At 40.4% G+C, this 12297-nt stretch overlaps 1 protein-coding gene across 2 annotated transcripts in view; it reads right to left on the bottom strand.

Annotated features, from left to right (window-relative positions):
* LOC127435870 (SNF-related serine/threonine-protein kinase-like) overlaps window positions 1-10703 on the bottom strand; it is a 48722-nt gene extending 38019 nt beyond the window's left edge. For both annotated transcript variants that reach the window (XM_051689611.1, XM_051689612.1), the window contains exon 1: window positions 10416-10703. The gene's annotated coding sequence lies outside the window, so the exon portion shown is untranslated. The remainder of the gene's footprint in view (window positions 1-10415) is intronic.
* Window positions 10704-12297: the final 1594 nt, after the last annotated feature.

The raw sequence follows: 12297 nt of genomic DNA, 5'->3' as shown, positions 1-12297 counted from the left end.
AATGGTCGGCAATGCTTCTTAGCGTGACATACAGTATTTGAATGTACACAAACACAAATGAGATTTGAGAGCTACGGCAGAGGGAATATTTTCAAAAAACTATTGTATGGCTTCAAAAGACTTGGAATATACAGTAGCACACAAGACTAAGGACTTCATTTATGGTGCTTTTTGGTCTTTATTCACTTTCATTGTATGGAAAAGAGTGTGTGTGAACCTTCTGCTAAACTTCTCCTTTGTGTTCCACAGAGGAAAGAAAGTCATATGGGTTTGGAACAACATGAGGTGAGTAAATAACAAAATTTTCATTTCTGAGTGAATTATCCCTTTAAAACTGATCTAAAAGGGTTCTTCTCCCACTAAACTCCCACTGCTATTGACATACTGAGAACAGAAGCTGTGTCTGATGTTTTGTAGGCTTTTGTGAGATGTATTTATTTAGTGGTGAGACTGAAAGAGAGAGAGTGAAACAGATGACAAATAAAAGAGCCAGTTAAGGAAAAAAAAAAACAGAGTAAAAGGACGTAACAAAGACCGGGTGGCCTCCATATTGAGGAAAGATAGGGCTAACCACCCTTCCCATGTTCCTCTATCATTTACAAAGCATGGCAGGGAACACAAACCTCGGCAAAGCTATTTCCTATCAGGAATGGAGAGCACACACAGTGCTTCCCCCTGATAACGCCCAGGCATCCGCAGTTTGGGATGACTTTCCCAGTTACACAATACACATGCATGCAAACAGACTCAGACGTTGCATTTTCTGCAAGCCTTTTCCTTGTCTTTCTGCGAACGAAGAGGAGATGGGAATTTAGCAAGCTCAGCAATGTCTGAAAATCAGCATTCGAAAATGTCCACAGTCGAAATGAGAAATGCTGGGGTCTTTTGTCGGACTCAAGAAAAACAGGCCCCGACTCATTTGTACACCGATACTGAAGCCATAGGCAGGGCAGAAGGCTTGCAGTGTGACAGGAGGCACCAGGGGAGAGGTGTGAAAGGATGAGTCATCCCCCTCTCTTTTTGGAGGAGGGAGGGCTGATGGACGAGTGGAGATGTGAAAAGAGATGTAGAGTTGGGGAGAATGGAATGGGGTTTCCTTTAGATATGATCTCATCGCCCCATGTTCCCATCATGCAATATTCACGGCGGTGAGGTCAGTATGGTGCAGTAAGAGCTTGCGTGCCTACTGTTCGGAGTGCATTAATATGTACACACTCGCAGTCTCAGACATACACACACACGTTTGTTTTTCTATCATGGTGGGGGCTTTTCATTGACTTCTATTGTTTTCATACTGAGCTAATGATATTTTCTATCCCCTTAACTTATCCCAACCCACAAACATAACCCACACAGAAACCTTTTCACGTTTTTTTACATTTCTTTAAGACATTTAGTATTTTTATTAACCTGTTTTAATACACAACAAAATTCATATATTAGGAAAACAATAGATATACCAAACACTTTTTGTTTGCATCTGCACTGTTTTTGACTTTGTAAACCTGCACTAGATGGCATTTGACCATTGCGCCATGTCTTGCTGTTTTTTCACCATTTCGCGCAAGAGCTCATATAAAGTTAAAAAGAACTTCGGTCTTTACAAATGTGTCTCGAGACACCTTCGATCTGTTATATTTGTTGTGCTGTGTCTAGCTTTTTCCAGCACAATAACTTGTTTGACCGAATGGCCCTTTAAACAATATTTTTATTGGTTTTACTGATTAATCGGTGCAGATGGTTGCTTTTTAGAACCATTAATTATAGGCAAAGATCTATGCTGATAGTTGTCAATAGATTTTTTTTTATTCCTACGTGTTCCTCTGATAATTACGTTTTTTAAATTGAAGCAAGGGCATGCAAAGAAAAATCCCTCGTCAGCACATACACTGTGTCTCCAACTTCATATATTGTGAATAATAAAAACAATAATATATAGGCTATAAAAAGCTTAATTTGGTAAATATTAAATATAGAGCATTGTAACGGAGCCAAGTCTCCATCATTTCAAAATAAGAGTGTCTGATAAAGTGTTTATCAGACTTGTTTAGTTTTAAAAGTACCACGTTACGTCACGGTCCTGTCGCTCTGTGTTTTTGTCTGACAGGATCGTGGCATCATCGTAATATGTCTGTCATGTGTTTTGTTGTTTGTCTTTGTGAGAGCGCACGGTTTTGGTTGTATTCCCTGTAGTGCACTCTTCGGTCTGTCTTGTTTCATGTCTGGAGTATGGTGTCTGGGTCCTGACTTCCTGTCTGGTTCGGTTTCGGTCTGTGTCGGGGTCCAGACCCTAATGCTCCATGTCTGTCTTTTACTGACGTGGGTGCATCGTGCTTATGTCATCTTGGCAGTATGCACTCGCGTCAATAGTTTATGTCCGTCTCTTGCAAACACAGGTGCGCCTTGCTTTGAGCTTGTGCTATATACCCGGGTCGTGAGCTGTCTTCATGTTGTGCTGAGGTTCGGTCACATCAGTCTGAGATTTCGGGTTTGTGTGTGGCTGAACTCTCGCACAGGTGTCCTGTCTTGTTTTTGTCACCTATTGTGTGCATCGTGTGGCATTTGCCTCACGATGTACGCTCAGGTTTAGTTTAGTGTGAGAATGTGTGGCATCGCTTTGTTTGGTGTTGCTACGCATTCTCTTGTCATGTTTGCTGGTTGGCATGGGCGTATATTGCCTTATTGTCCTGGCGATGTGCGCTCATACAATTTGGGTGTTGTTGTCTTTTGAGAGCACGTGGCTTTGCTTTGTTTCTGTATCGCCACGTGTCTCTCTGTCTTACCTCCTTGTTTGCCCATTATTTATTAGTCACACCTGCCCTGTCTTGTTAACCTGTTGATTTCTCTCCCTATTTTAGTCTCCTCTTGTTTGCTGTCCAGGGCCAGTTCTTGTTTCCAGTCTTGTGTGCTTGTTTTCCAGTTGGTCTAGTTGGTTGGTCCTGTTTATTGTTTGTTCCTTCCTGTTCATCCCTACCTGGTCCGGTCGGTCCTGTTCCCCGCTGCATTCTGCCCCAACCCTGGATTACCTTTTTCCCCTACGGAGTAGTTTATGTTTGTTTTTCCCCCTTGTGGGAGATTTGGTTTGTTTTTGATTTATTTTGTATTAATAAATTCCCTGTTTATTTTCACTCTGCGTTTGGGTCCTGAGCCTCATTCTCTGATCGTGACACGTTAAGCACTCAATGTTATTTTCTTCTGATTAATTTAGGGTTTTTGGTTGAAAAATAAACTACATCTGGGATTTTATTCATTTGAGGTCTGGCCCCTATGTCTGTGCTGAATAAGAAAATGTTGTAACATTCAATTAATCGATTTTAAAAACTGTTGGCCAATTGATCGGTTTTCGGCCTTTTCCACCACCTTAGTTATTGGTATCGGCAAAATCCACTATTGGTCGACCTCTAATTGTGACTATGCCCTCATTATACCCTCTTATATTTTTCTTCCTTTCCACTTTCAGTTTTTAGTGTCTCTACTGTTAGAGCAAAGTGCTAGCAATCCCACGATCATGGGTTCAATTCCCAAGGAACACAGAATCGGAAAAAATGTACATCTATTAAAGCAGGGGTCGGCAACATAGGCACACGTGCCAGCATTGGCACTGCATTCCAATCTACATCTTGATGTTATCCTCATGATCAAGCAGTGTGTTTTCATGAGCTGAATGGGAGGCTAAACAAAAAGTTAAATTGTGACAAGACTGCAGTATGCCCAACAGACTTGTGCAAACCATACACGCATCACGAGCTGGCAGCGCTTCACTTTCGGTTAATCACGCGAGTAAACACGCCAGCTTTGCTTCAGTCAGGCTGCGTGGATGACAGCCTACATTCCGTGTTTCATTTGTTTATAGTGTTGTAATAAGGAAAACTATTAATCCTTGAGATTTCCAGCCCAGCATACAGATGCATCCTCCTTAAACCATAGTCACACTCAAAACTACATTAAACGATTAAAAGAGAAAACATAAACCCACATCGTGGGGTTCAAAAATCTGAGTCTATTCAAAATATAAATGAAACCTGGAAATTAAATTTTAGGATTTTTCAGGTGCGATTCACCGAAAAGGGCTAAATAATTTTTAGCAATAATTTTAATAGTAATAATTTTTCACTCAAACTGTTATGCAGATAATATCATTTGTAATGAAAATAAACGATTAAATTAGAAAAATGCAAAATAGAAACATTTTCACAAGTGGACTCAAACTTTGGAAAATCACATACATGTGCATTTTTTTGTTGTTTTTTTGTTTTTGGCATCGGCACAGCCATTGACCAGGAAAATAAAAAATGGCACTCCGTGTCAAAAAGGTTGCCGAACCCTGTACTAAAGCATTGTAAGGGGCCGTTCATACCGAACGCAGTCTTGCACTATAAAAAGCTATACAAAACCAATTCAAGAGAAAGCAGATGTCTCAAGAAGCATATTTAAAGACTGAAGATCTTTTTAACTTGACATGGCGTCTAAAAACATGTCGCTCCTGTACAAGACGCTGACAAAAACAGCATGACGGAGAGCAACAGTCAAAGACATTCGTCTTTGTGCAGGTTTCTGTAGAAAAAGAGTAACACTTTACAAAAAGCTCGTATTTGTTAATATTAGTAAATCCAATAGGTATTAAGAACTAACAATGAACAATATATTTTTACAGCATTTATTAATCTTTCTTAATATTAATTTCTAAAACAAAAACAAAATTCATTGTTTTTTTATTTTTTTCCCCAATTTGGAATGCCCAGTTCCCAGTGCGCTCTAAATCCTTATGGCGGCGTAGTGACTCGCCTCAATCCGGGTGGTGGAGGACGAATCTCAGTTGCCTCTGCATCTGAGACCGTCAATCTGCGCATCTTATTTCATGGCTTGTTGAGCACGTTACCGTGGAGACATAGCACGTGTGGAGGCTTAACGGTATTCTCTCCGCAGCATCCAAGGACAACTCACCACGCGCTCCACTGAGAGCAAACCACATTATGGCGACCACGAGGAGGTTACCCCATGTGACTCTACCCTCCCTAGCAACTGGGCCAATTTGTTTGTTTAGGAGACCTGGCTGGAGTCACTCAGCATGCCCTGGATTTGAACTCACGACTCCAGGGGTTGTAGTCAACATCTTTACTCGCTGAGCTACCCAGGCCCCACCAAAAATTTCATTATTAGTTCATAATGCATTAAATAATGTTAACATAGTTAACAAAAGTCCTGTACTTTTCCTTTAGTAACTTTCTAGATGAGAACTCTTACGAGGAACAGAACACCCGAGGAGGCTTTTCCCGTTGCATTCACATTGCCAAAATTTACCACCGTAGTGATGTCATCTAGTATCAACCATTTTTCTTCTGACGTGGTTGGAAAACATGATTCAATATAAACAACAACAATGAAATCAACAACACCGAAATCAACAACACCGACAGAGGACGCCGGGATCGGAGTTACAATTTTGTTAGGGCTGTTTTACAAGAGCTTTGGCTGCATCCAAAAACGTAGGCAGCTGCCTAATCAGTTATTGGTTTAAACGACAGCGTATTTGGATGAATGGATCTCTAAAGGAAACTGGTCTCTGAACAGTTTAAAAAGCACCTTGTTTTATCCTACCTCAGCCCCCAAAGGCAGTATTTTCCAGTTTTTGGATGCAGTCTGTGTCTTCATGTTACAGTTTAAACTGGGCACGAGAGCTGTGCATGATACAGCCGCAGTGAGAGATGAGACGAGTGGTCAGACTACCACGCAGCACGCACTGAATGCCTCAACGTATGCTTTTATGACTCAATATAAGTTTCTGTACTGAAATACTCACTCGTTGACTTAAAAATACATCTTGATGCAAGTTACCACACAGTAACAGGCACGCAATACTTACCTCATGTAAACTAGATTTCATGACGGTTTAGTGTATAATAGAGTTCAATTACCCACTCTCGATAAACATTTGATTATTAATATCCGACTTCCCAGGAAAAATTAGATGTAGTAATCCAGAAATCACTTTATTTTCTGTATAGTCGCACAGTACAAACAGTACAGATGCGATGAAAACTCAAAATGTGTCTCTTTGTATACTTTGTTGGTTTTATTTTATTTCTGTTAAGGGAATTGTAAAATCCTCTGAGTAGCACGCTAGCAGCTAGTTGTTTACAAATGGCGGCTGTGGTTTCCTCTCCTTTCTCAATGCTTTGAGCATCATAGGTTTTTGATCAATCACAGGCTGCAGCACATCCCACAGTCAGCCACAGTCCCTAAATGCCCCCAAAGTACCTGCTCCAGATTAGAAGCTAAAAATCCCTCAAAAACGGCTCAGAGGAACTACAGTTCCTTTGGTGCGAAAGCGTCGAAAAGTACTAGTCCCAAGGAAAAGTACCTAAAACGGGCTTTAGCACTGCCAGTGGGAAAGGGCCTATATACAAATATAACATTTTAAATACACTATATTGCCAAAAGTATTCGCTCATCTGCCTTTAGACGCATATGAACTTAAGTGACATCCCATTCTTAATCCATAGGGTTTAATATGACGTCGGCCCACCCTTTGCAGCTATAACAGCTTCAACTCTTCTGGGAAGGCTTTCCACAAGGTTTAGGAGTGTGTTTATGGGAATTTTTGACCATTCTTCCAGAAGCGCATTTGTGAGGTCAGACACTGATGTTGGACGAGAAGGCCTGGCTTGCAGTCTTCGCTCTAATTCATCCCAAAGGTGCTCTATCAGGTTGAGGTCAGGACTCTGTGCAGGCCAGTCAAGTTCTTCCACACCAAACTCGCTCATCCATGTCTTTATGGACCTTGCTTTGTGCACTGGTGTGCAGTCATGTTGGAACAGGAAGGGGCCATCCCCAAACTGTTCCCACAAAGTTGGGAGCATGGAATTGTCCAAAATCTCTTGGTATGCTGAAGCATTCAGAGTTCCTTTCACTGGAACTAAGGGGCCAAGCCCAGCTCCTGAAAAACAACCCCACACCATAATCCCCCCTCCAACAAACTTCACAGTTGGCACAATGCAGTCAGACAAGTACCGTTCTCCTGGCAACCGCCAAACCCAGACTCGTCCATCAGATTGCCAGATGGAGAAGCGTGATTCGTCACTCCAGAGAACGCGTCTCCACTGCTCTAGCGTCCAGTGGCGGCGTGCTTTACACCACTGCATCCGATGCTTTGCATTGCACTTGGTGATGTATGGCTTGGATGCAGCTGCTCGGCCATGGAAACCCATTCCATGAAGCTCTCTACGCACTGTTCTTGAGCTAATCTGAAGGCCACATGAACTTTGGAGGTCTGTAGCGATTGACTCTGCAGAAAGTTGGCGACCTCTGTGCACTATGCGCCTCAGCATCCGCTGACCCCGCTCTGTCATTTTACGTGGCCTACCACTTCGTGGCTGAGTTGCTGTCATTCCCAATCGCTTCCACTTTGTTATAATACCACTGACAGTTGACTGTGGAATATTTAGTAGCGAGGAAATTTCACGACTGGACTTGTTGCACAGGTGGCATCCTATCACAGTACCACGCTGGAATTCACTGAGAGCGGCCCATTCTTTCACAAATGTTTGTAGAAGCAGTCTGCATGCCTAGGTGCTTCATTTTATACACCTGTGGCCATGGAAGTGATTGGAACACCTGAATTCAATTATTTGGATGGGTGAGCGAATACTTTTGGCAATATAGTGTATGTATTATTATATGTTATATATATTATTATATTTTTTACTCTTAGTTAATGTTAACTAGTGTAGTTAACTAATGTCAACAAATACAACCTTATTGTAAAGTGTTACCAGAAAGACAATGTAGCACATATGGATGCAAAAAACAAAAAACAAAAACACGTTCACAAGTCACTTTGAATAAATGTGAAAATGCTTTCATTTTAGTACAGTATGTTGGCATTTAAAGTGTTTGAATGAGAAGCAATGTGAAAGCTGTGAAGGGTGTGCACACACTCCAGCATGATCAGGATGACCTGCGCTCACCTCTCATCCCCAATCTCTAAGGCCTGCCTTGTGATTGAGCTAATGTGTCTCAGGACACTGCTATGATAACACTGTGACCTGACACATTAGCGCACACACACACAAACTCACACAAACTATCTGATATACCAAATTACTGTGAAACTGCAATAAACTTGGTAGTTTGCCAGCACACATATAGGCCTACACCATGTTCTTGCACATGATCACACACACACACACACACACATTGCTGAGTCTAGGAATTTGAGCACATGCTATATATACAGTATACATATATATAAACAGAGGCTATTTGAAGTAAGTGCAAATATTGATAGAAGCATATTACACTAGGTGTAAATAGCAACAAAAAGCATATTTTTTTCAGAATAGTGTTAAATAGTGTTAGATGCTATTTGCACCTCTAATTAAATACTAACATACCATATAGGGGCATCATTGCATGATTATTGTGCTTTTAAGATCCCATGGCACCCAACACCAACCCTAAACCTAACATTACATTACAAAAATTAACCATAGTGTCATCATTGTATTTTGTAATAAAATCATAGTAACCAAACAATTTAACATGGTTACTGTATTAACACCACATTACTGTAGTAACACCATGGTTAATTTCATTAAAACTATGCCTTCCGCCAAAAAACATGGTTACTACAATATTACTATAGTAAAACCGTGGTTAATTTTACCCGGATCAATCATTTCCAGGGATCAACTCCCCGAACTTCACCGTGACCAAATCACTGCAAGGCCAACTACTTTTATATTCATTTTTATTTATAATTATAAGCAGTATTAAAGGAAATATTAAGAAAGGAAACAGGAAACAGGATGGGAAAAAGTGGGACAAAAGGCGGAATCGAACCCGGGTTGTCTGCACGAAAAGCACACCCACTTGTGCATACACCCGATGCCACTGCAGCGACACTAGGAGCACAGTATCTCTTTAATTTCTGTGTTTCCACCAGACTACTGGGGTGCAAATAGCCGCACTGTGTTGCAGGTGCTATTTTACACCTAGTACAAAGTCACTCCGATATATATACTCAAGTATACATCTACACAGCGATGCTGCAGAACATAGAGCCCATGTAGACCATTTAACATATCTGCCTATCCATCTTTGTATTGCATTAGTTTTGAGTGTTCAATTTAAGTGGTGCACAACCCCTCCTTTCAACAATAACAACTTGGCCTCCAAATGCATCACTCCCTACTCACTCTCTCTGTTTAAATGTTTTATTAGTTTCCCTTTCAGTTTTAATGTAGTTCACTGGCATGTCAAATATTTCTGTATTCATATTGCCAAAGCATTTGCAGCTTAAAATAGTTTTTTTTTATTTTTTATATCTGCTTTTTGTGTCCGTGCAATATGCCCACTGGATGTCCCCAGGTCTAAGACTACATAACGGGGAGGATAGGGTGACTTCCATACTGTGTGTGTGTGTGTGGGGGGGGGGGGGGGGGGGGGGGGTGCAGGTTTAAGTGGTTTAGGAGGACTTTTTTTTTTAGGTTAAAAACTGGTAATTACAAGGATATTTGCTATAAATGTGGTTTATGAGGATATAATTTAAAAAGCTTAAAAAACATACTAAATGATGTTTTATTGAAAATGTAAAAATGCAGAAAGTTTTTTGTGAGGGTTAGGTTTAGGGGTAGAGTTAGGTTTAGGGGTAGGGTTAGGGGATAGAATCTATAGTTTGTACAGTATAAAAATCATTATGTCTATGGAGAGTCCTCAAAATGATAGCTGCACCAACATGTGTGTGTGTGTGTGTGTGTGTGTGTGCGTGTGTGTGAAGGAAAGATTGGAATGAAGAACAAAATGCAGGCCAGCTCGATGCCACATCTCTAACTCACCTAGACTCACCTTTTAAACACTCTTCACTCTTTCAAATAGCAACAAAGCCTATCAACTACAAGGATGTAACAACATATTCAGGATTAGAGGGACCAAATGTAATAATTTTAAAGACAACAATTTAAAAATATATATATATATTCGTCCATAACTAATCTAAATATTGTGGAATTCCCTCAATATCTATAGTGGTTGCAACCTTGGCCAACTAAATAAAAGGATACAAATAAAAAACAATCAGTAGCTATATTTATCAAATCATCATCATCAACCATAACACAAACAATAACAGAAATAACATCCAACTATTACACTCTAGCATGCAGTTTCCCAGTGATCACACATAAAACACAAAGCAATGTAACCCTGAATCTAATGTCCTATAGATCAATAACAGTGGGCCACTTCAGCAACATGAACTTCAGCTCCGCAACTGCAGTCCTGAGTTTGCACCTTATTTCAGTGCCTCACAGCATTGACGCACATCACAGACACAACAATACCGAGGCTGACAACATGCATGTAATTACAAAAATAGTTAAATACGCCAAAAGTAATTGTTGTCTGTAATAACTTACCGTATAAAGTAGTAGTACGCAGCGATTCACGCGTCTATATATGTACAAGAGCATCCGATGTAAATATACACTGCCTCTCCTCGTCTTCTGTATTTTATCTAGGCTGTTCGAATTGATACAGCAGTCGTTTCCAAATATTTTTTAACCTTTTATTGTTTTTGTTATCTCTAATTAATGCCCGCTGTCCGATAAGGACAAGGCATATACTGGCGCCCGTCGCAGTTCTTTTTCTCAAATGTGCGCGTGGCTCCGCAGTGCTCTCGCGCTCTCTTCTGCTATAGCGCTCGAGCTCTCTCCCTCCTCTGACGTCAATGCATTCCAGCTTACCCGGACTTGAGAGAGAGAGAGAGAGAGAGAGAGAGAGAGAGAGAGAGAGAGAGAGAGAGAGAGAGAGAGAGAGAGAGAGAGAGAGAGAGCTGAGGCTAGGCAGGGCCACTCGAAGAAATGTTTCTGAAGTCTGAGGAACACCATTATGCAACCCGGCTATAATTAGGCGAAGGGAGTGAATGGAAAAACAGCATACAGAATAACATTCCGCACATTTTATGTGTGGTTTAGACATTAATGTCAAAATGTATATGCAAATGAAATGGATGAGTTGTCTTAAGCAATGTGAACATTCCAACAAGGTCTTGCACTGTAATGAGCATATGTGAAAATTGTGACGTTAGTTTAATTTAAGAATGGAGTTGTATGGATTACTTTTATGTTTCTTTATCTCCTTTTTGAGCTTCAAAGTTTTGGCCACCATTCACTTGCATTGTATGGACATAAAGAGAAGAGATATTCTTCTAAAAATCTTCATTTGAATTCTGCAGAAGGAGAAAAAGTCATACATATCTGGGATGGCGTGAGTGTGAGTAAATGATGAGAGAATATTCATTTTAAGTCTATTTGATATAGTATATTGGATATATGAAAGCCACTTATCTGAAAAGAGCATGCTTACTTTGATTAAGCAAAGGAATAGTTCACCCAAAAGTACAAATTCTATCATATTTCAGCTCTGTTGGTCCACACAATGCAAGTGAATGGTGACCAAAACATGGAAGCTCCAAAAGCAGCATAAAAATAATCAATCCAATTCCAGTGGTTTAATCCACTCTTCAGAAGCAATATGATAGGTATGGGTGAGAAACAGATCAATATTTAAGTCATTTTTTTTACTATCGAACTTTATTTTTACTTTCACATTCTTCTTCTTGTGTTTTTGGTGGTTCACATTCTTTGCGCATATCACCACCTACTGGGCAGGGAGGAGAATTTATAGATTAAAAAGGACTTAAAGGAGCAATGTGTAACATTGACATCAAGCATTTAAAATGGGTACTGCAGTGCAAATTCAAAGTATTGGAGAGAGTTGTCTCCCCCGCCCCCTGCTCTGCCAGGTTGAGGACACGCAACAGGAACAAGCAAACTGACTATGGCAAGCGACGAGACTTACACTGTAAATTGATCAGCTTATGTATACGTTCGCAATGTTTTTATTGTTTGCAAATTATAAACCAGCTCATTTTTATAACTCTGTTAGTGTTAGCTAGATGTATTACTGGTTTCCATGGCTGCAGCACGCTGTGTTTGCCTGCTAACTTGTTTCAGATCTGGCAGTCTGGGTGTCAAAATACTATTGGGAAGTGGGCAGGATCACACAGGCCAAAACACAAACAGAAATTCCGGCCCAGAACGGACATTTCAAAGTAAAATATACTGGCTGTAGCTGTCACGTTTTCGTGTGTTTTTGTTCATGTCTTTTATTTTGAAAACTAAGTTCCTTGTTCCTGCCATGTCTTTCATGTGTTTTGTTCTTATTGGTTCCTTGTCATGTTACTGTCATGTGACCTTCTTGTTCCACTACGTTTATTAGTCCTGTCTCTTCATTGGT

This window comes from Myxocyprinus asiaticus, chromosome 46 (assembly GCF_019703515.2).
Source record: "Myxocyprinus asiaticus isolate MX2 ecotype Aquarium Trade chromosome 46, UBuf_Myxa_2, whole genome shotgun sequence".
NCBI classification, from domain to species: domain Eukaryota; kingdom Metazoa; phylum Chordata; class Actinopteri; order Cypriniformes; family Catostomidae; genus Myxocyprinus; species Myxocyprinus asiaticus.
Note: the sequence above shows the minus strand (reverse complement) of the source record. Positions and strands in the feature narration are given on the sequence as shown.